At 62.4% G+C, this 18998-nt stretch overlaps 3 non-coding genes across 3 annotated transcripts; all 3 read left to right on the top strand.

The window, feature by feature from the left end:
• Positions 1 to 3534: 3534 nt before the first annotated feature.
• LOC131867825 (5S ribosomal RNA) lies at positions 3535 to 3653 on the top strand. Its single transcript, XR_009366357.1, has one exon. It is a non-coding gene; the product is annotated as a 5S ribosomal RNA (ribosomal RNA).
• Positions 3654 to 9358: 5705 nt separating this feature from the next.
• LOC131867787 (5S ribosomal RNA) lies at positions 9359 to 9477 on the top strand. The gene has a single exon (XR_009366319.1). It is a non-coding gene; the product is annotated as a 5S ribosomal RNA (ribosomal RNA).
• Positions 9478 to 15182: 5705 nt separating this feature from the next.
• On the top strand, positions 15183 to 15301 carry LOC131867791 (5S ribosomal RNA). The gene has a single exon (XR_009366323.1). It is a non-coding gene; the product is annotated as a 5S ribosomal RNA (ribosomal RNA).
• The last annotated feature ends 3697 nt before the right edge of the window (positions 15302 to 18998 follow it).

Here is an 18998-nt window from a genome sequence, read left to right as displayed (position 1 = left end):
AAGGTGCGCACCCGGGGCAAACCGGGCTCCGACTTCGTGCACGCCGCACCTTGGAGCACACTTCGGAGCGCTCCTTGGTGCGCACCATGGTGCCCACCAGGCCGCGCAACCCAGCCAAGGTGTGCGCACCAAGGTGCACGCGAGGTGCGCACCCGGGGCAAACCGGGGTCCGACTTCGTGCACGCCGCACCTTGGAGCACACATCGGGGCGCTCCCGGGTTCGCACCGGCGTTGCGCACCGTGGTGGGCACCTCGGAGCACACCAAGGTGGGCAGCGAGGTGCGCACCTTTGATGCGATGCCTTCACTAATTTCCATAAAAGGCAAAAAAAAAACGAGATTTTAAAATTTCCGTTTTGAAAGATAGTGAGAAAAAGGGAATGCTGGTGCCATCTTGAGCCCGCCCTGGTGCGCAGCCCAGCCAAGGTTTGCGCACCAAGGTGCCCACCCTGGCGAAGGTGCGCGCCCGGGCAATTAACCCAACTTCCAACTTCGCGCGCGCCAGGGTGGGAGCGCACCCAACAACCGGGCCTGGGAAGAGCCAATGCGAGAAACCCCACCAAACTCTCTGACAAAAAAAGAGGGGTCGCTCCAGTAACCCCGCTTCGGAGCGCACCCTGGGCAAACCCAGCCAAGGTGCCCACCCCGGCCAAGGTGCAGGCGAGGTGCGCACCCGGGGCAAACCGGGCTCCGACAACGTGCACGCCGCACCTTGGAGCACACTTCGTAGCGCTCCCGGGTGCGCACCTCAGAGCACACCAAGGTGGGCAGCGAGGTGCGCACCTTTGATGCGCTGCCTTCACTAATTTCCAGAAAAGGCAAAAAAAAAAGGAGATTTTAAAATTTCCGTTTTGAAAGATAGTGAAAAAAACGGAACGCGCGTGCCATCTTGAGCCCGCCCTGGTGCGCAGCCCAGGTAAGGTGCCACCCTGGCAAAGGTGCGCACCCGGGCAATTAACCCTACTTCCGACTTCGTGCGCGCCAGGGTGGCAACCGGGCCTCGGAAGAGCCAATGCGAGAAACCCCACCAAACGCTCCGACAAAAAAAGAGGCGGCGCTCCAATAACCCCGCTTCGGAGCGCAGCCGGGGCAAACCAAGCCAAGGTGCCCACCCCGACGAAGGTGCACGCGAGGTGCGCACCCGGGGCAAACCGGGCTCCGACAACGTGCACGCAGCACCTTGGAGCACACTTCGAAGCACTCCCGGGTGCCCACCGGCGTTGCGCACCGTGGTGGGCAGCGAGGTGCGCACCTTTGATGCGCTGCCTTCACTAATTTCCAGAAAAAGGCAAAAAAAAATGAGATTTTAAAATTTCCGTTTTGAAAGATAGTGAAAAAAAAGGAACGCGGGTGCCATCTTGAGCCCGCCCTGGTGCGCAGCCCAGGCAAGGCATGCGCACCAAGGTGCCCACCCGAGGTGCACACCCGGGGCAAACCGGGCTCCGACTTCGTGCAGGCCGCACCTTGGAGCACACTTCGGAGCGCTCCTTGGTGCGCACCATGGTGCCCACCAGGGCGCACCCGAGGCAAACCGGGCTCCGACTTCGTGCACGCCGCACCTTGGAGCACACATCGGAGCGCTCCCAGGTTCGCACCAGCGTTGCGCACCTTTGATGCGCTGCCTTCACTAATTTCCAGAAAAGGCAAAAAAAAACGATATTTTAAAATTTCCGTTCTGAAAGATAGTGAAAAAAACGGAACGCGGGTGCCATCTTGAGCCCTTCCTGATGCGCAGCCCAGGCAAGTTGTGCGCACCAAGGTGCCCACCCTGGCGGAGGTGCGCGCCCGGGGCAAACCGGGCTCCGACTTCGTGCACTGCATGGTGCCCACCAAGGCGCGCAACCCAGCCAAGGTGCCCACCGCAGCGAAGGTGCACGCGAGGTGCGCACCCGAGGTGCACACCCGGGGCAAACCGGGCTCCGACTTCGTGCACGCCGCACCTTGGAGCACACTTCAGAGCGCTCCTTGGTACGCACCAGGGCGCGCAACCCAGCCAAGGTGCTCACCCCGGCGAAGGTGCACGCGAGGTGCGCACCCGGGGCAAACCGGGCTCGGACTTCGTGCACGCCGCACCTTGGAGCACACATCGGAGCGCTCCCGGGTTCGCACCAGCATTGCGCACCTTTGATGCGCTGCCTTCACTAATTTCCAGAAAAGGCAAAAAAAAGAAAAAAATGAGATTTTAAAATTTCCGTTTTGAAAGATAGTAAAAAAAACGGAACGCGGGTGCCATCTTGAGCCCGCCCTGGTGTGCAGCCCAGGCAAGTTGTGCGCACCAAGGCACCCACCCTGGCCAAGGTGGGTCACGGGGTGGGTCCTAGGGTGGGTAACGGGGTGGGTACTAAGGTGCGTGCCAAGGTGGGTCATAGGGTGGGTGCCAAGGTGGGCACCAGGGTGGGTGTGCACCAACCCTAGCCAGGGTAGGTCACGGGGTGGTTGTCGGGGTGGGCGTCAAGGAGCCAAGGTGGGTGGCAAGTAGCCAAGTTGCGTGCCAAGGTGGGTGTCGGGGTGGGTGCCAAGGATCCAAGGTGGGTGCCAAGGAACCAAGGTGGGTGTCTGGGTGGGTGCCGAGGTGGGAGCCAGGGTGGGTCCCAAGGTGAGTGCAAAGGTGGGTGCCAGGGTCAAGGTGAGTGCCAATGTGGGTTCCAAGGTGCCAGGGTCAGGGTGAGTGCCAATGTGGGTTCAAAGGTGCTAAGTTGGGTGCGAGGTTGGGTGCGAGGGTGGGTGGGTGCCAAGGTGTGCTAGGTGGAAGCCCGGGTGGGTCGGCATCCCATGGGTGTCGAGTTGGGTGCCTGATGGGTGCTTCTTGTCAAGTTTTAGTCGTCGGGACTCATTTCGAGCCTTAGAGGTCGTTTCTTGTCCGGTTGCCCTGTCTTCGACCTGGGAACCCAATTTTGGTCCTCGGGTCCCATTTTTTTTTGTCTCGCATCCCACTTTTGGCCTGTGGCCTTTTCGGGGTCGATTCTCGTTTTGGGCATCAGAGCATGTTTCTTCTCCTAAAACCCAATATTTGTTTATTAAGTCTCGGAACACATTTTTGTTCTCGTGGACCCATCATGGGTCTTGGAACGCATTTGTGGTCCTTGGGTCCCATTTTGCATCCCGAAACTTGTGTTTTGGTGCTTGATCCCTATTTTGGGTGCCCACCTTGCACCAAGTGCGCACCCGGGGCAAACCGAGCGCCTTGGTGCACCGGGGCAAGATCGAGCGTGCACCCGAGGCGCCCCGAACATGCACCAAGGTGCACTCGGCCCACATGTGAGCGCAGGTCGTTGCGCCCGAGGTGGTGTGTGGGCACCGCGTTGCAGACGGGACACTGCACGCACACGACGCCCCCTCCAGGTGCACGCACGTAGGCCGGGCCGGGTGCACACCCGACGCCCTAGCAAGGTGCGCGCACCCGGGCAGGGCTCACACTTGGCGAACGGGGCGCACTTCGCGAGGGAGGGTGTGCACCTCGACGGGGGTGGGTGGCCGGGGTGGATTCGCACGTGGGTCGCGGTTTGCTAAGTACACACTGCGACAAGCTCATAACGGGTGCGATCATACCAGCGTTAGTGCACCGGATCCCATCAGAACTCCGCAGTTAAGCGCGCTTGGGCCGGAGTAGTACTGGGATGGGTGACCTCCCGGGAAGTCCCGGTGTTGCACCCTTTTTTAGTTTTTCGCCGGGCGTCGCAATGCTATTTGAATAAACCTTTTGCCCGTTTGCGTTCTCGTCGGGGCCGGGCCGGGCCGGGGTGCGCTGCCCGCACTACCGCGCGCGCGGGGGCGACACCGAGCGCGCACCCGAGGCGCCCCGAGCACACAGGCCACGGTGCAACCCGGGCGTTGTGCGCGCACCCCGGTGCGCCCGAGGTGCTGCGCGCGCACCCAGGTGAAATCGGTGTGCACCTCGGCCAGTGCGCGCTCGGTCGAGTCGCGCACGTTGGCCAAGGTGCACGGTGATGTTTCTTACTCTAAGGTTCCGCACCAGACGCCCGGGACAGGTGAGCGAAGCTGGGCGGGGCCGGGTGCGCGGCCGGGGCAGGTGCACGCAGCTGGAGAGAGCTTTGGAGCACACTTCGGAGCGCACCAATGATGCGCTCCATTCAAAAGTTTCCTGAAAAGGCAAAAAAAGTTGAGATTATAGAATTTCCCACTTGAGAGATTGTAAAAAAAAAAAATTTAAAATGAAGGAAACGCGGGTGCCAAGGTGTGCGCAGCCCAGCCAAGGTGTGCGCACCAAGGCGCCCACCCTGGCGAAGGTGCACGCAAGGTGCGCACCCGAGGCAAACCGGACAATTAACCCAACTTTCGACTTCGCGCGCACCTTGGAGCGCACTTCGGAGCGCTCCTTGGTGCGCACCAATCTTGGGCACCTCGGAGTGCACCATGGCGCCCACCAAGGTGCGCACCCGGGGCAAACCGAGCTCCGACTTCGTGCGCACCTTGGAGCGCACGAAAGGTGCGCACCATGGCGCCCACCAAGGTGCGCAGCCCAGCCAAGGCGTGCGCATCAAGGTGCGCACCCTGGCGAAGGTGCGCACCCGGGGCAAACCGAGCTCCGACTTCGTGCGCACCTTGGAGCGCACAAAAGGTGCGCAACCCAGCCAAGGTGTGCGCACCCCGGTCAAACCGAGCTCCGAATCGTGCGCACCAGAGGTGCACGCCATCGTGCGCACCTTGGAGCACACTTCGGAGCCCTCCTTGGTGCGCGCCGATGTTGCGCACCTCGGAGCGCACCCGGGGAAAACAATGCAATTAACCCGACTTTCGACTTCGTGGGCACCTCGGAGCGCTCTCGGGTTCGCACCTCGGAGCACACCGAGGTGCGCACCTTTGATGCGCTGCCTTCACCAATTTCCAGAAAAGGCAAGAAAACATTGAGAAGGTGTGCGCACCGAGGTGCCCACCCTGGCGAAGGTGCACGCGAGGTGCGCACCCGGGGCAAACCGGGCTCCGACTTCGTGCACGCCGCACCTTGGAGCACACTTCGGAGCGCTCCTTGGTGCGCACCAGGGCGCGCAACCCAGCCGAGGTGCCCACCCCGGCGAAGGTGCACGCGAGGTGCGCACCCGGGGCAAACCGGGCTCCGACTTCGTGCACGCCATGGTGCCCACCGCGGCGAAGGTGCACGCGAGGTGCGCACCCGGGGCAAACCGGGCTCCGACTTCGTGCACGCCGCACCTTGGAGCACACTTCGGAGCGCTCCTTGGTGCGCACCATGGTGCCCACCAGGGCGCGCAACCCAGCCAAGGTGTGCGCACCAAGGTGCACGCGAGGTGCGCACCCGGGGCAAACCGGGGTCCGACTTCGTGCACGCCGCACCTTGGAGCACACATCGGAGCGCTCCCAGGTTCGCACCAGCGTTGCGCACCTTTGATGCGCTGCCTTCACTAATTTCCAGAAAAGGCAAAAAAAAACGATATTTTAAAATTTCCGTTCTGAAAGATAGTGAAAAAAACGGAACGCGGGTGCCATCTTGAGCCCTTCCTGGTGCGCAGCCCAGGCAAGTTGTGCGCACCAAGGTGCCCACCCTGGCGGAGGTGCGCGCCCGGGGCAAACCGGGCTCCGACTTCGTGCACTGCATGGTGCCCACCAAGGCGCGCAACCCAGCCAAGGTGCCCACCGCAGCGAAGGTGCACGCGAGGTGCACACCCGGGGCAAACCGGGCTCCGACTTCGTGCACGCCGCACCTTGGAGCACACTTCAGAGCGCTCCTTGGTGCGCACCAGGGCGCGCAACCCAGCCGAGGTGCCCACCCCGGCGAAGGTGCACGCGAGGTGCGCACCCGGGGCAAACCGGGCTCCGACTTCGTGCACGCCATGGTGCCCACCGCGGCGAAGGTGCGCACCCGGGGCAAACCGGGCTCCGACTTCGTGCACGCCGCACCTTGGAGCACACTTCGGAGCGCTCCTTGGTGCGCACCATGGTGCCCACCAGGCCGCGCAACCCAGCCAAGGTGTGCGCACCAAGGTGCACGCGAGGTGCGCACCCGGGGCAAACCGGGGTCCGACTTCGTGCACGCCGCACCTTGGAGCACACATCGGGGCGCTCCCGGGTTCGCACCGGCGTTGCGCACCGTGGTGGGCACCTCGGAGCACACCAAGGTGGGCAGCGAGGTGCGCACCTTTGATGCGATGCCTTCACTAATTTCCATAAAAGGCAAAAAAAAAACGAGATTTTAAAATTTCCGTTTTGAAAGATAGTGAGAAAAAGGGAATGCTGGTGCCATCTTGAGCCCGCCCTGGTGCGCAGCCCAGCCAAGGTTTGCGCACCAAGGTGCCCACCCTGGCGAAGGTGCGCGCCCGGGCAATTAACCCAACTTCCAACTTCGCGCGCGCCAGGGTGGGAGCGCACCCAACAACCGGGCCTGGGAAGAGCCAATGCGAGAAACCCCACCAAACTCTCTGACAAAAAAAGAGGGGGCGCTCCAGTAACCCCGCTTCGGAGCGCACCCTGGGCAAACCCAGCCAAGGTGCCCACCCCGGCCAAGGTGCAGGCGAGGTGCGCACCCGGGGCAAACCGGGCTCCGACAACGTGCACGCCGCACCTTGGAGCACACTTCGTAGCGCTCCCGGGTGCGCACCTCAGAGCACACCAAGGTGGGCAGCGAGGTGCGCACCTTTGATGCGCTGCCTTCACTAATTTCCAGAAAAGGCAAAAAAAAAAGGAGATTTTAAAATTTCCGTTTTGAAAGATAGTGAAAAAAACGGAACGCGCGTGCCATCTTGAGCCCGCCCTGGTGTGCAGCCCAGGTAAGGTGCCACCCTGGCAAAGGTGCGCACCCGGGCAATTAACCCTACTTCCGACTTCGTGCGCGCCAGGGTGGCAACCGGGCCTCGGAAGAGCCAATGCGAGAAACCCCACCAAACGCTCCGACAAAAAAAGAGGCGGCGCTCCAATAACCCCGCTTCGGAGCGCAGCCGGGGCAAACCAAGCCAAGGTGCCCACCCCGACGAAGGTGCACGCGAGGTGCGCACCCGGGGCAAACCGGGCTCCGACAACGTGCACGCAGCACCTTGGAGCACACTTCGAAGCACTCCCGGGTGCCCACCGGCGTTGCGCACCGTGGTGGGCAGCGAGGTGCGCACCTTTGATGCGCTGCCTTCACTAATTTCCAGAAAAAGGCAAAAAAAAATGAGATTTTAAAATTTCCGTTTTGAAAGATAGTGAAAAAAAAGGAACGCGGGTGCCATCTTGAGCCCGCCCTGGTGCGCAGCCCAGGCAAGGCATGCGCACCAAGGTGCCCACCCGAGGTGCACACCCGGGGCAAACCGGGCTCCGACTTCGTGCAGGCCGCACCTTGGAGCACACTTCGGAGCGCTCCTTGGTGCGCACCATGGTGCCCACCAGGGCGCACCCGAGGCAAACCGGGCTCCGACTTCGTGCACGCCGCACCTTGGAGCACACATCGGAGCGCTCCCAGGTTCGCACCAGCGTTGCGCACCTTTGATGCGCTGCCTTCACTAATTTCCAGAAAAGGCAAAAAAAAACGATATTTTAAAATTTCCGTTCTGAAAGATAGTGAAAAAAACGGAACGCGGGTGCCATCTTGAGCCCTTCCTGATGCGCAGCCCAGGCAAGTTGTGCGCACCAAGGTGCCCACCCTGGCGGAGGTGCGCGCCCGGGGCAAACCGGGCTCCGACTTCGTGCACTGCATGGTGCCCACCAAGGCGCGCAACCCAGCCAAGGTGCCCACCGCAGCGAAGGTGCACGCGAGGTGCGCACCCGAGGTGCACACCCGGGGCAAACCGGGCTCCGACTTCGTGCACGCCGCACCTTGGAGCACACTTCAGAGCGCTCCTTGGTACGCACCAGGGCGCGCAACCCAGCCAAGGTGCTCACCCCGGCGAAGGTGCACGCGAGGTGCGCACCCGGGGCAAACCGGGCTCGGACTTCGTGCACGCCGCACCTTGGAGCACACATCGGAGCGCTCCCGGGTTCGCACCAGCATTGCGCACCTTTGATGCGCTGCCTTCACTAATTTCCAGAAAAGGCAAAAAAAAGAAAAAAATGAGATTTTAAAATTTCCGTTTTGAAAGATAGTGAAAAAAACGGAACGCGGGTGCCATCTTGAGCCCGCCCTGGTGTGCAGCCCAGGCAAGTTGTGCGCACCAAGGCACCCACCCTGGCCAAGGTGGGTCACGGGGTGGGTCCTAGGGTGGGTAACGGGGTGGGTACTAAGGTGCGTGCCAAGGTGGGTCATAGGGTGGGTGCCAAGGTGGGCACCAGGGTGGGTGTGCACCAACCCTAGCCAGGGTAGGTCACGGGGTGGTTGTCGGGGTGGGCGTCAAGGAGCCAAGGTGGGTGGCAAGTAGCCAAGTTGCGTGCCAAGGTGGGTGTCGGGGTGGGTGCCAAGGATCCAAGGTGGGTGCCAAGGAACCAAGGTGGGTGTCTGGGTGGGTGCCGAGGTGGGAGCCAGGGTGGGTCCCAAGGTGAGTGCAAAGGTGGGTGCCAGGGTCAAGGTGAGTGCCAATGTGGGTTCCAAGGTGCCAGGGTCAGGGTGAGTGCCAATGTGGGTTCAAAGGTGCTAAGTTGGGTGCGAGGTTGGGTGCGAGGGTGGGTGGGTGCCAAGGTGTGCTAGGTGGAAGCCCGGGTGGGTCGGCATCCCATGGGTGTCGAGTTGGGTGCCTGATGGGTGCTTCTTGTCAAGTTTTAGTCGTCGGGACTCATTTCGAGCCTTAGAGGTCGTTTCTTGTCCGGTTGCCCTGTCTTCGACCTGGGAACCCAATTTTGGTCCTCGGGTCCCATTTTTTTTTGTCTCGCATCCCACTTTTGGCCTGTGGCCTTTTCGGGGTCGATTCTCGTTTTGGGCATCAGAGCATGTTTCTTCTCCTAAAACCCAATATTTGTTTATTAAGTCTCGGAACACATTTTTGTTCTCGTGGACCCATCATGGGTCTTGGAACGCATTTGTGGTCCTTGGGTCCCATTTTGCATCCCGAAACTTGTGTTTTGGTGCTTGATCCCTATTTTGGGTGCCCACCTTGCACCAAGTGCGCACCCGGGGCAAACCGAGCGCCTTGGTGCACCGGGGCAAGATCGAGCGTGCACCCGAGGCGCCCCGAACATGCACCAAGGTGCACTCGGCCCACATGTGAGCGCAGGTCGTTGCGCCCGAGGTGGTGTGTGGGCACCGCGTTGCAGACGGGACACTGCACGCACACGACGCCCCCTCCAGGTGCACGCACGTAGGCCGGGCCGGGTGCACACCCGACGCCCTAGCAAGGTGCGCGCACCCGGGCAGGGCTCACACTTGGCGAACGGGGCGCACTTCGCGAGGGAGGGTGTGCACCTCGACGGGGGTGGGTGGCCGGGGTGGATTCGCACGTGGGTCGCGGTTTGCTAAGTACACACTGCGACAAGCTCATAACGGGTGCGATCATACCAGCGTTAGTGCACTGGATCCCATCAGAACTCCGCAGTTAAGCGCGCTTGGGCCGGAGTAGTACTGGGATGGGTGACCTCCCGGGAAGTCCCGGTGTTGCACCCTTTTTTAGTTTTTCGCCGGGCGTCGCAATGCTATTTGAATAAACCTTTTGCCCGTTTGCGTTCTCGTCGGGGCCGGGCCGGGCCGGGGTGCGCTGCCCGCACTACCGCGCGCGCGGGGGCGACACCGAGCGCGCACCCGAGGCGCCCCGAGCACACAGGCCACGGTGCAACCCGGGCGTTGTGCGCGCACCCCGGTGCGCCCGAGGTGCTGCGCGCGCACCCAGGTGAAATCGGTGTGCACCTCGGCCAGTGCGCGCTCGGTCGAGTCGCGCACGTTGGCCAAGGTGCACGGTGATGTTTCTTACTCTAAGGTTCCGCACCAGACGCCCGGGACAGGTGAGCGAAGCTGGGCGGGGCCGGGTGCGCGGCCGGGGCAGGTGCACGCAGCTGGAGAGAGCTTTGGAGCACACTTCGGAGCGCACCAATGATGCGCTCCATTCAAAAGTTTCCTGAAAAGGCAAAAAAAGTTGAGATTATAGAATTTCCCACTTGAGAGATTGTAAAAAAAAAAAATTTAAAATGAAGGAAACGCGGGTGCCAAGGTGTGCGCAGCCCAGCCAAGGTGTGCGCACCAAGGCGCCCACCCTGGCGAAGGTGCACGCAAGGTGCGCACCCGAGGCAAACCGGACAATTAACCCAACTTTCGACTTCGCGCGCACCTTGGAGCGCACTTCGGAGCGCTCCTTGGTGCGCACCAATCTTGGGCACCTCGGAGTGCACCATGGCGCCCACCAAGGTGCGCACCCGGGGCAAACCGAGCTCCGACTTCGTGCGCACCTTGGAGCGCACGAAAGGTGCGCACCATGGCGCCCACCAAGGTGCGCAGCCCAGCCAAGGCGTGCGCATCAAGGTGCGCACCCTGGCGAAGGTGCGCACCCGGGGCAAACCGAGCTCCGACTTCGTGCGCACCTTGGAGCGCACAAAAGGTGCGCAACCCAGCCAAGGTGTGCGCACCCCGGTCAAACCGAGCTCCGAATCGTGCGCACCAGAGGTGCACGCCATCGTGCGCACCTTGGAGCACACTTCGGAGCCCTCCTTGGTGCGCGCCGATGTTGCGCACCTCGGAGCGCACCCGGGGAAAACAATGCAATTAACCCGACTTTCGACTTCGTGGGCACCTCGGAGCGCTCTCGGGTTCGCACCTCGGAGCACACCGAGGTGCGCACCTTTGATGCGCTGCCTTCACCAATTTCCAGAAAAGGCAAGAAAACATTGAGAAGGTGTGCGCACCGAGGTGCCCACCCTGGCGAAGGTGCACGCGAGGTGCGCACCCGGGGCAAACCGGGCTCCGACTTCGTGCACGCCGCACCTTGGAGCACACTTCGGAGCGCTCCTTGGTGCGCACCAGGGCGCGCAACCCAGCCGAGGTGCCCACCCCGGCGAAGGTGCACGCGAGGTGCGCACCCGGGGCAAACCGGGCTCCGACTTCGTGCACGCCATGGTGCCCACCGCGGCGAAGGTGCACGCGAGGTGCGCACCCGGGGCAAACCGGGCTCCGACTTCGTGCACGCCGCACCTTGGAGCACACTTCGGAGCGCTCCTTGGTGCGCACCATGGTGCCCACCAGGGCGCGCAACCCAGCCAAGGTGTGCGCACCAAGGTGCACGCGAGGTGCGCACCCGGGGCAAACCGGGGTCCGACTTCGTGCACGCCGCACCTTGGAGCACACATCGGAGCGCTCCTAGGTTCGCACCAGCGTTGCGCACCTTTGATGCGCTGCCTTCACTAATTTCCAGAAAAGGCAAAAAAAAACGATATTTTAAAATTTCCGTTCTGAAAGATAGTGAAAAAAACGGAACGCGGGTGCCATCTTGAGCCCTTCCTGGTGCGCAGCCCAGGCAAGTTGTGCGCACCAAGGTGCCCACCCTGGCGGAGGTGCGCGCCCGGGGCAAACCGGGCTCCGACTTCGTGCACTGCATGGTGCCCACCAAGGCGCGCAACCCAGCCAAGGTGCCCACCGCAGCGAAGGTGCACGCGAGGTGCACACCCGGGGCAAACCGGGCTCCGACTTCGTGCACGCCGCACCTTGGAGCACACTTCAGAGCGCTCCTTGGTGCGCACCAGGGCGCGCAACCCAGCCGAGGTGCCCACCCCGGCGAAGGTGCACGCGAGGTGCGCACCCGGGGCAAACCGGGCTCCGACTTCGTGCACGCCATGGTGCCCACCGCGGCGAAGGTGCGCACCCGGGGCAAACCGGGCTCCGACTTCGTGCACGCCGCACCTTGGAGCACACTTCGGAGCGCTCCTTGGTGCGCACCATGGTGCCCACCAGGCCGCGCAACCCAGCCAAGGTGTGCGCACCAAGGTGCACGCGAGGTGCGCACCCGGGGCAAACCGGGGTCCGACTTCGTGCACGCCGCACCTTGGAGCACACATCGGGGCGCTCCCGGGTTCGCACCGGCGTTGCGCACCGTGGTGGGCACCTCGGAGCACACCAAGGTGGGCAGCGAGGTGCGCACCTTTGATGCGATGCCTTCACTAATTTCCATAAAAGGCAAAAAAAAAACGAGATTTTAAAATTTCCGTTTTGAAAGATAGTGAGAAAAAGGGAATGCTGGTGCCATCTTGAGCCCGCCCTGGTGCGCAGCCCAGCCAAGGTTTGCGCACCAAGGTGCCCACCCTGGCGAAGGTGCGCGCCCGGGCAATTAACCCAACTTCCAACTTCGCGCGCGCCAGGGTGGGAGCGCACCCAACAACCGGGCCTGGGAAGAGCCAATGCGAGAAACCCCACCAAACTCTCTGACAAAAAAAGAGGGGGCGCTCCAGTAACCCCGCTTCGGAGCGCACCCTGGGCAAACCCAGCCAAGGTGCCCACCCCGGCCAAGGTGCAGGCGAGGTGCGCACCCGGGGCAAACCGGGCTCCGACAACGTGCACGCCGCACCTTGGAGCACACTTCGTAGCGCTCCCGGGTGCGCACCTCAGAGCACACCAAGGTGGGCAGCGAGGTGCGCACCTTTGATGCGCTGCCTTCACTAATTTCCAGAAAAGGCAAAAAAAAAAGGAGATTTTAAAATTTCCGTTTTGAAAGATAGTGAAAAAAACGGAACGCGCGTGCCATCTTGAGCCCGCCCTGGTGTGCAGCCCAGGTAAGGTGCCACCCTGGCAAAGGTGCGCACCCGGGCAATTAACCCTACTTCCGACTTCGTGCGCGCCAGGGTGGCAACCGGGCCTCGGAAGAGCCAATGCGAGAAACCCCACCAAACGCTCCGACAAAAAAAGAGGCGGCGCTCCAATAACCCCGCTTCGGAGCGCAGCCGGGGCAAACCAAGCCAAGGTGCCCACCCCGACGAAGGTGCACGCGAGGTGCGCACCCGGGGCAAACCGGGCTCCGACAACGTGCACGCAGCACCTTGGAGCACACTTCGAAGCACTCCCGGGTGCCCACCGGCGTTGCGCACCGTGGTGGGCAGCGAGGTGCGCACCTTTGATGCGCTGCCTTCACTAATTTCCAGAAAAAGGCAAAAAAAAATGAGATTTTAAAATTTCCGTTTTGAAAGATAGTGAAAAAAAAGGAACGCGGGTGCCATCTTGAGCCCGCCCTGGTGCGCAGCCCAGGCAAGGCATGCGCACCAAGGTGCCCACCCGAGGTGCACACCCGGGGCAAACCGGGCTCCGACTTCGTGCAGGCCGCACCTTGGAGCACACTTCGGAGCGCTCCTTGGTGCGCACCATGGTGCCCACCAGGGCGCACCCGAGGCAAACCGGGCTCCGACTTCGTGCACGCCGCACCTTGGAGCACACATCGGAGCGCTCCCAGGTTCGCACCAGCGTTGCGCACCTTTGATGCGCTGCCTTCACTAATTTCCAGAAAAGGCAAAAAAAAACGATATTTTAAAATTTCCGTTCTGAAAGATAGTGAAAAAAACGGAACGCGGGTGCCATCTTGAGCCCTTCCTGATGCGCAGCCCAGGCAAGTTGTGCGCACCAAGGTGCCCACCCTGGCGGAGGTGCGCGCCCGGGGCAAACCGGGCTCCGACTTCGTGCACTGCATGGTGCCCACCAAGGCGCGCAACCCAGCCAAGGTGCCCACCGCAGCGAAGGTGCACGCGAGGTGCGCACCCGAGGTGCACACCCGGGGCAAACCGGGCTCCGACTTCGTGCACGCCGCACCTTGGAGCACACTTCAGAGCGCTCCTTGGTACGCACCAGGGCGCGCAACCCAGCCAAGGTGCTCACCCCGGCGAAGGTGCACGCGAGGTGCGCACCCGGGGCAAACCGGGCTCGGACTTCGTGCACGCCGCACCTTGGAGCACACATCGGAGCGCTCCCGGGTTCGCACCAGCATTGCGCACCTTTGATGCGCTGCCTTCACTAATTTCCAGAAAAGGCAAAAAAAAGAAAAAAATGAGATTTTAAAATTTCCGTTTTGAAAGATAGTGAAAAAAACGGAACGCGGGTGCCATCTTGAGCCCGCCCTGGTGTGCAGCCCAGGCAAGTTGTGCGCACCAAGGCACCCACCCTGGCCAAGGTGGGTCACGGGGTGGGTCCTAGGGTGGGTAACGGGGTGGGTACTAAGGTGCGTGCCAAGGTGGGTCATAGGGTGGGTGCCAAGGTGGGCACCAGGGTGGGTGTGCACCAACCCTAGCCAGGGTAGGTCACGGGGTGGTTGTCGGGGTGGGCGTCAAGGAGCCAAGGTGGGTGGCAAGTAGCCAAGTTGCGTGCCAAGGTGGGTGTCGGGGTGGGTGCCAAGGATCCAAGGTGGGTGCCAAGGAACCAAGGTGGGTGTCTGGGTGGGTGCCGAGGTGGGAGCCAGGGTGGGTCCCAAGGTGAGTGCAAAGGTGGGTGCCAGGGTCAAGGTGAGTGCCAATGTGGGTTCCAAGGTGCCAGGGTCAGGGTGAGTGCCAATGTGGGTTCAAAGGTGCTAAGTTGGGTGCGAGGTTGGGTGCGAGGGTGGGTGGGTGCCAAGGTGTGCTAGGTGGAAGCCCGGGTGGGTCGGCATCCCATGGGTGTCGAGTTGGGTGCCTGATGGGTGCTTCTTGTCAAGTTTTAGTCGTCGGGACTCATTTCGAGCCTTAGAGGTCGTTTCTTGTCCGGTTGCCCTGTCTTCGATCTGGGAACCCAATTTTGGTCCTCGGGTCCCATTTTTTTTTGTCTCGCATCCCACTTTTGGCCTGTGGCCTTTTCGGGGTCGATTCTCGTTTTGGGCATCAGAGCATGTTTCTTCTCCTAAAACCCAATATTTGTTTATTAAGTCTCGGAACACATTTTTGTTCTCGTGGACCCATCATGGGTCTTGGAACGCATTTGTGGTCCTTGGGTCCCATTTTGCATCCCGAAACTTGTGTTTTGGTGCTTGATCCCTATTTTGGGTGCCCACCTTGCACCAAGTGCGCACCCGGGGCAAACCGAGCGCCTTGGTGCACCGGGGCAAGATCGAGCGTGCACCCGAGGCGCCCCGAACATGCACCAAGGTGCACTCGGCCCACATGTGAGCGCAGGTCGTTGCGCCCGAGGTGGTGTGTGGGCACCGCGTTGCAGACGGGACACTGCACGCACACGACGCCCCCTCCAGGTGCACGCACGTAGGCCGGGCCGGGTGCACACCCGACGCCCTAGCAAGGTGCGCGCACCCGGGCAGGGCTCACACTTGGCGAACGGGGCGCACTTCGCGAGGGAGGGTGTGCACCTCGACGGGGGTGGGTGGCCGGGGTGGATTCGCACGTGGGTCGCGGTTTGCTAAGTACACACTGCGACAAGCTCATAACGGGTGCGATCATACCAGCATTAGTGCACCGGATCCCATCAGAACTCCGCAGTTAAGCGCGCTTGGGCCGGAGTAGTACTGGGATGGGTGACCTCCCGGGAAGTCCCGGTGTTGCACCCTTTTTTAGTTTTTCGCCGGGCGTCGCAATGCTATTTGAATAAACCTTTTGCCCGTTTGCGTTCTCGTCGGGGCCGGGCCGGGCCGGGGTGCGCTGCCCGCACTACCGCGCGCGCGGGGGCGACACCGAGCGCGCACCCGAGGCACCCCGAGCACACAGGCCACGGTGCAACCCGGGCGTTGTGCGCGCACCCCGGTGCGCCCGAGGTGCTGCGCGCGCACCCAGGTGAAATCGGTGTGCACCTCGGCCAGTGCGCGCTCGGTCGAGTCGCGCACGTTGGCCAAGGTGCACGGTGATGTTTCTTACTCTAAGGTTCCGCACCAGACGCCCGGGACAGGTGAGCGAAGCTGGGCGGGGCCGGGTGCGCGGCCGGGGCAGGTGCACGCAGCTGGAGAGAGCTTTGGAGCACACTTCGGAGCGCACCAATGATGCGCTCCATTCAAAAGTTTCCTGAAAAGGCAAAAAAAGTTGAGATTATAGAATTTCCCACTTGAGAGATTGTAAAAAAAAAAAATTTAAAATGAAGGAAACGCGGGTGCCAAGGTGTGCGCAGCCCAGCCAAGGTGTGCGCACCAAGGCGCCCACCCTGGCGAAGGTGCACGCAAGGTGCGCACCCGAGGCAAACCGGACAATTAACCCAACTTTCGACTTCGCGCGCACCTTGGAGCGCACTTCGGAGCGCTCCTTGGTGCGCACCAATCTTGGGCACCTCGGAGTGCACCATGGCGCCCACCAAGGTGCGCACCCGGGGCAAACCGAGCTCCGACTTCGTGCGCACCTTGGAGCGCACGAAAGGTGCGCACCATGGCGCCCACCAAGGTGCGCAGCCCAGCCAAGGCGTGCGCATCAAGGTGCGCACCCTGGCGAAGGTGCGCACCCGGGGCAAACCGAGCTCCGACTTCGTGCGCACCTTGGAGCGCACAAAAGGTGCGCAACCCAGCCAAGGTGTGCGCACCCCGGTCAAACCGAGCTCCGAATCGTGCGCACCAGAGGTGCACGCCATCGTGCGCACCTTGGAGCACACTTCGGAGCCCTCCTTGGTGCGCGCCGATGTTGCGCACCTCGGAGCGCACCCGGGGAAAACAATGCAATTAACCCGACTTTCGACTTCGTGGGCACCTCGGAGCGCTCTCGGGTTCGCACCTCGGAGCACACCGAGGTGCGCACCTTTGATGCGCTGCCTTCACCAATTTCCAGAAAAGGCAAGAAAACATTGAGAAGGTGTGCGCACCGAGGTGCCCACCCTGGCGAAGGTGCACGCGAGGTGCGCACCCGGGGCAAACCGGGCTCCGACTTCGTGCACGCCGCACCTTGGAGCACACTTCGGAGCGCTCCTTGGTGCGCACCAGGGCGCGCAACCCAGCCGAGGTGCCCACCCCGGCGAAGGTGCACGCGAGGTGCGCACCCGGGGCAAACCGGGCTCCGACTTCGTGCACGCCATGGTGCCCACCGCGGCGAAGGTGCACGCGAGGTGCGCACCCGGGGCAAACCGGGCTCCGACTTCGTGCACGCCGCACCTTGGAGCACACTTCGGAGCGCTCCTTGGTGCGCACCATGGTGCCCACCAGGGCGCGCAACCCCGCCGAAGGTGCACGCGAGGTGCGCACCCGGGGCAAACCGGGCTCCGACTTCGTGCACGCCGCACCTTGGAGCACACTTCGGAGCGCTCCTTGGTGCGCACCATGGTGCCCACCAGGGCGCGCAACCCCGCCGAAGGTGCACGCGAGGTGCGCACCCGGGGCAAACCGGGCTCCGACTTCGTGCACGCCATGGTGCGCACCGCGGCGAAGGTGCGCACCCGGGGCAAACCGGGCTCCGACTTCGTGCACGCCGCACCTTGGAGCACACTTCGGAGCGCTCCTTGGTGCGCACCAGGGCGCGCAACCCAGCCGAGGTGCCCACCCCGGCGAAGGTGCACGCGAGGTGCGTACCCGGGGCAAACCGGGCTCCGACTTCGTGCACGCCGCACCTTGGAGCACACTTCGGAGCGCTCCTTGGTGCGCACCATGGTGCCCACCAGGCCGCGCAACCCAGCCAAGGTGTGCGCACCAAGGTGCACGCGAGGTGCGCACCCGGGGCAAACCGGGGTCCGACTTCGTGCACGCCGCACCTTGGAGCACACATCGGGGCGCTCCCGGGTTCGCACCGGCGTTGCGCACCGTGGTGGGCACCTCGGAGCACACCAAGGTGGGCAGCGAGGTGCGCACCTTTGATGCGATGCCTTCACTAATTTCCATAAAAGGCAAAAAAAAAACGAGATTTTAAAATTTCCGTTTTGAAAGATAGTGAGAAAAAGGGAATGCTGGTGCCATCTTGAGCCCGCCCTGGTGCGCAGCCCAGCCAAGGTGTGCGCACCAAGGTGCCCACCCTGGCGAAGGTGCGCGCCCGGGCAATTAACCCAACTTCCAACTTCGCGCGCGCCAGGGTGGGAGCGCACCCAACAACCGGGCCTGGGAAGAGCCAATGCGAGAAACCCCACCAAACGCTCTGACAAAAAAAGAGGGGGCGCTCCAGTAACCCCGCTTCGGAGCGCACCCTGGGCAAACCCAGCCAAGGTGCCCACCCCGGCCAAGGTGCAGGCGAGGTGCGCACCCGGGGCAAACCGGGCTCCGACAACGTGCACGCCGCACCTTGGAGCACACTTCGTAGCGCTCCCGGGTGCGCACCTCAGAGCACACCAAGGTGGGCAGCGAGGTGCGCACCTTTGATGCGCTGCCTTCACTAATTTCCAGAAAAGGCAAAAAAAAAAGGAGATTTTAAAATTTCCGTTTTGAAAGATAGTGAAAAAAACGGAACGCGCGTGCCATCTTGAGCCCGCCCTGGTGCGCAGCCCAGGTAAGGTGCCCACCCTGGCAAAGGTGCGCACCCGGGCAATTAACCCTACTTCCGACTTCGTGCGCGCCAGGGTGGCAACCGGGCCTCGGAAGAGCCAATGCGAGAAACCCCACCAAACGCTCCGACAAAAAAAGAGGCGGCGCTCCAATAACCCCGCTTCGGAGCGCAGCCGGGGCAAACCCAGCCAAGGTGCCCACCCCGACGAAGGTGCACGCGAGGTGCGCACCCGGGGCAAACCGGGCTCCGACAACGTGCACGCAGCACCTTGGAGCACACTTCGAAGCACTCCCGGGTGCCCACCGGCGTTGCGCACCGTGGTGGGCAGCGAGGTGCGCACCTTTGATGCGCTGCCTTCACTAATTTCCAGAAAAAGGCAAAAAAAAATGAGATTTTAAAATTTCCGTTTTGAAAGATAGTGAAAAAAAAGGAACGCGGGTGCCATCTTGAGCCCGCCCTGGTGCGCAGCCCAGGCAAGGCATGCGCACCAAGGTGCCCACCCGAGGTGCACACCCGGGGCAAACCGGGCTCCGACTTCGTGCAGGCCGCACCTTGGAGCACACTTCGGAGCGCTCCTTGGTGCGCACCATGGTGCCCACCAGGGCGCGCAACCCAGCCAAGGTCTGCACACCAAGGTGCCCACCCCGGCGAAGGTGCACGCGAGGTGCGCACCCGGGGCAAACCGGGCTCCGACTTCGTGCACGCCATGGTGCCCACCGCGGCGAAGGTGCACGCGAGGTGCGCACCCGGGGCAAACCGGGCTCCGACTTCGTGCACGCCGCACCTTGGAGCACACTTCGGAGCGCTCCTTGGTGCGCACCATGGTGCCCACCAGGGCGCGCAACCCAGCCAAGGTGTGCGCACCAA

Source organism: Cryptomeria japonica, unplaced genomic scaffold (assembly GCF_030272615.1).
Source record: "Cryptomeria japonica unplaced genomic scaffold, Sugi_1.0 HiC_scaffold_184, whole genome shotgun sequence".
Lineage (NCBI taxonomy): Eukaryota > Viridiplantae > Streptophyta > Pinopsida > Cupressales > Cupressaceae > Cryptomeria > Cryptomeria japonica.
This window is presented reverse-complemented; position numbering and strand designations above follow the sequence as displayed.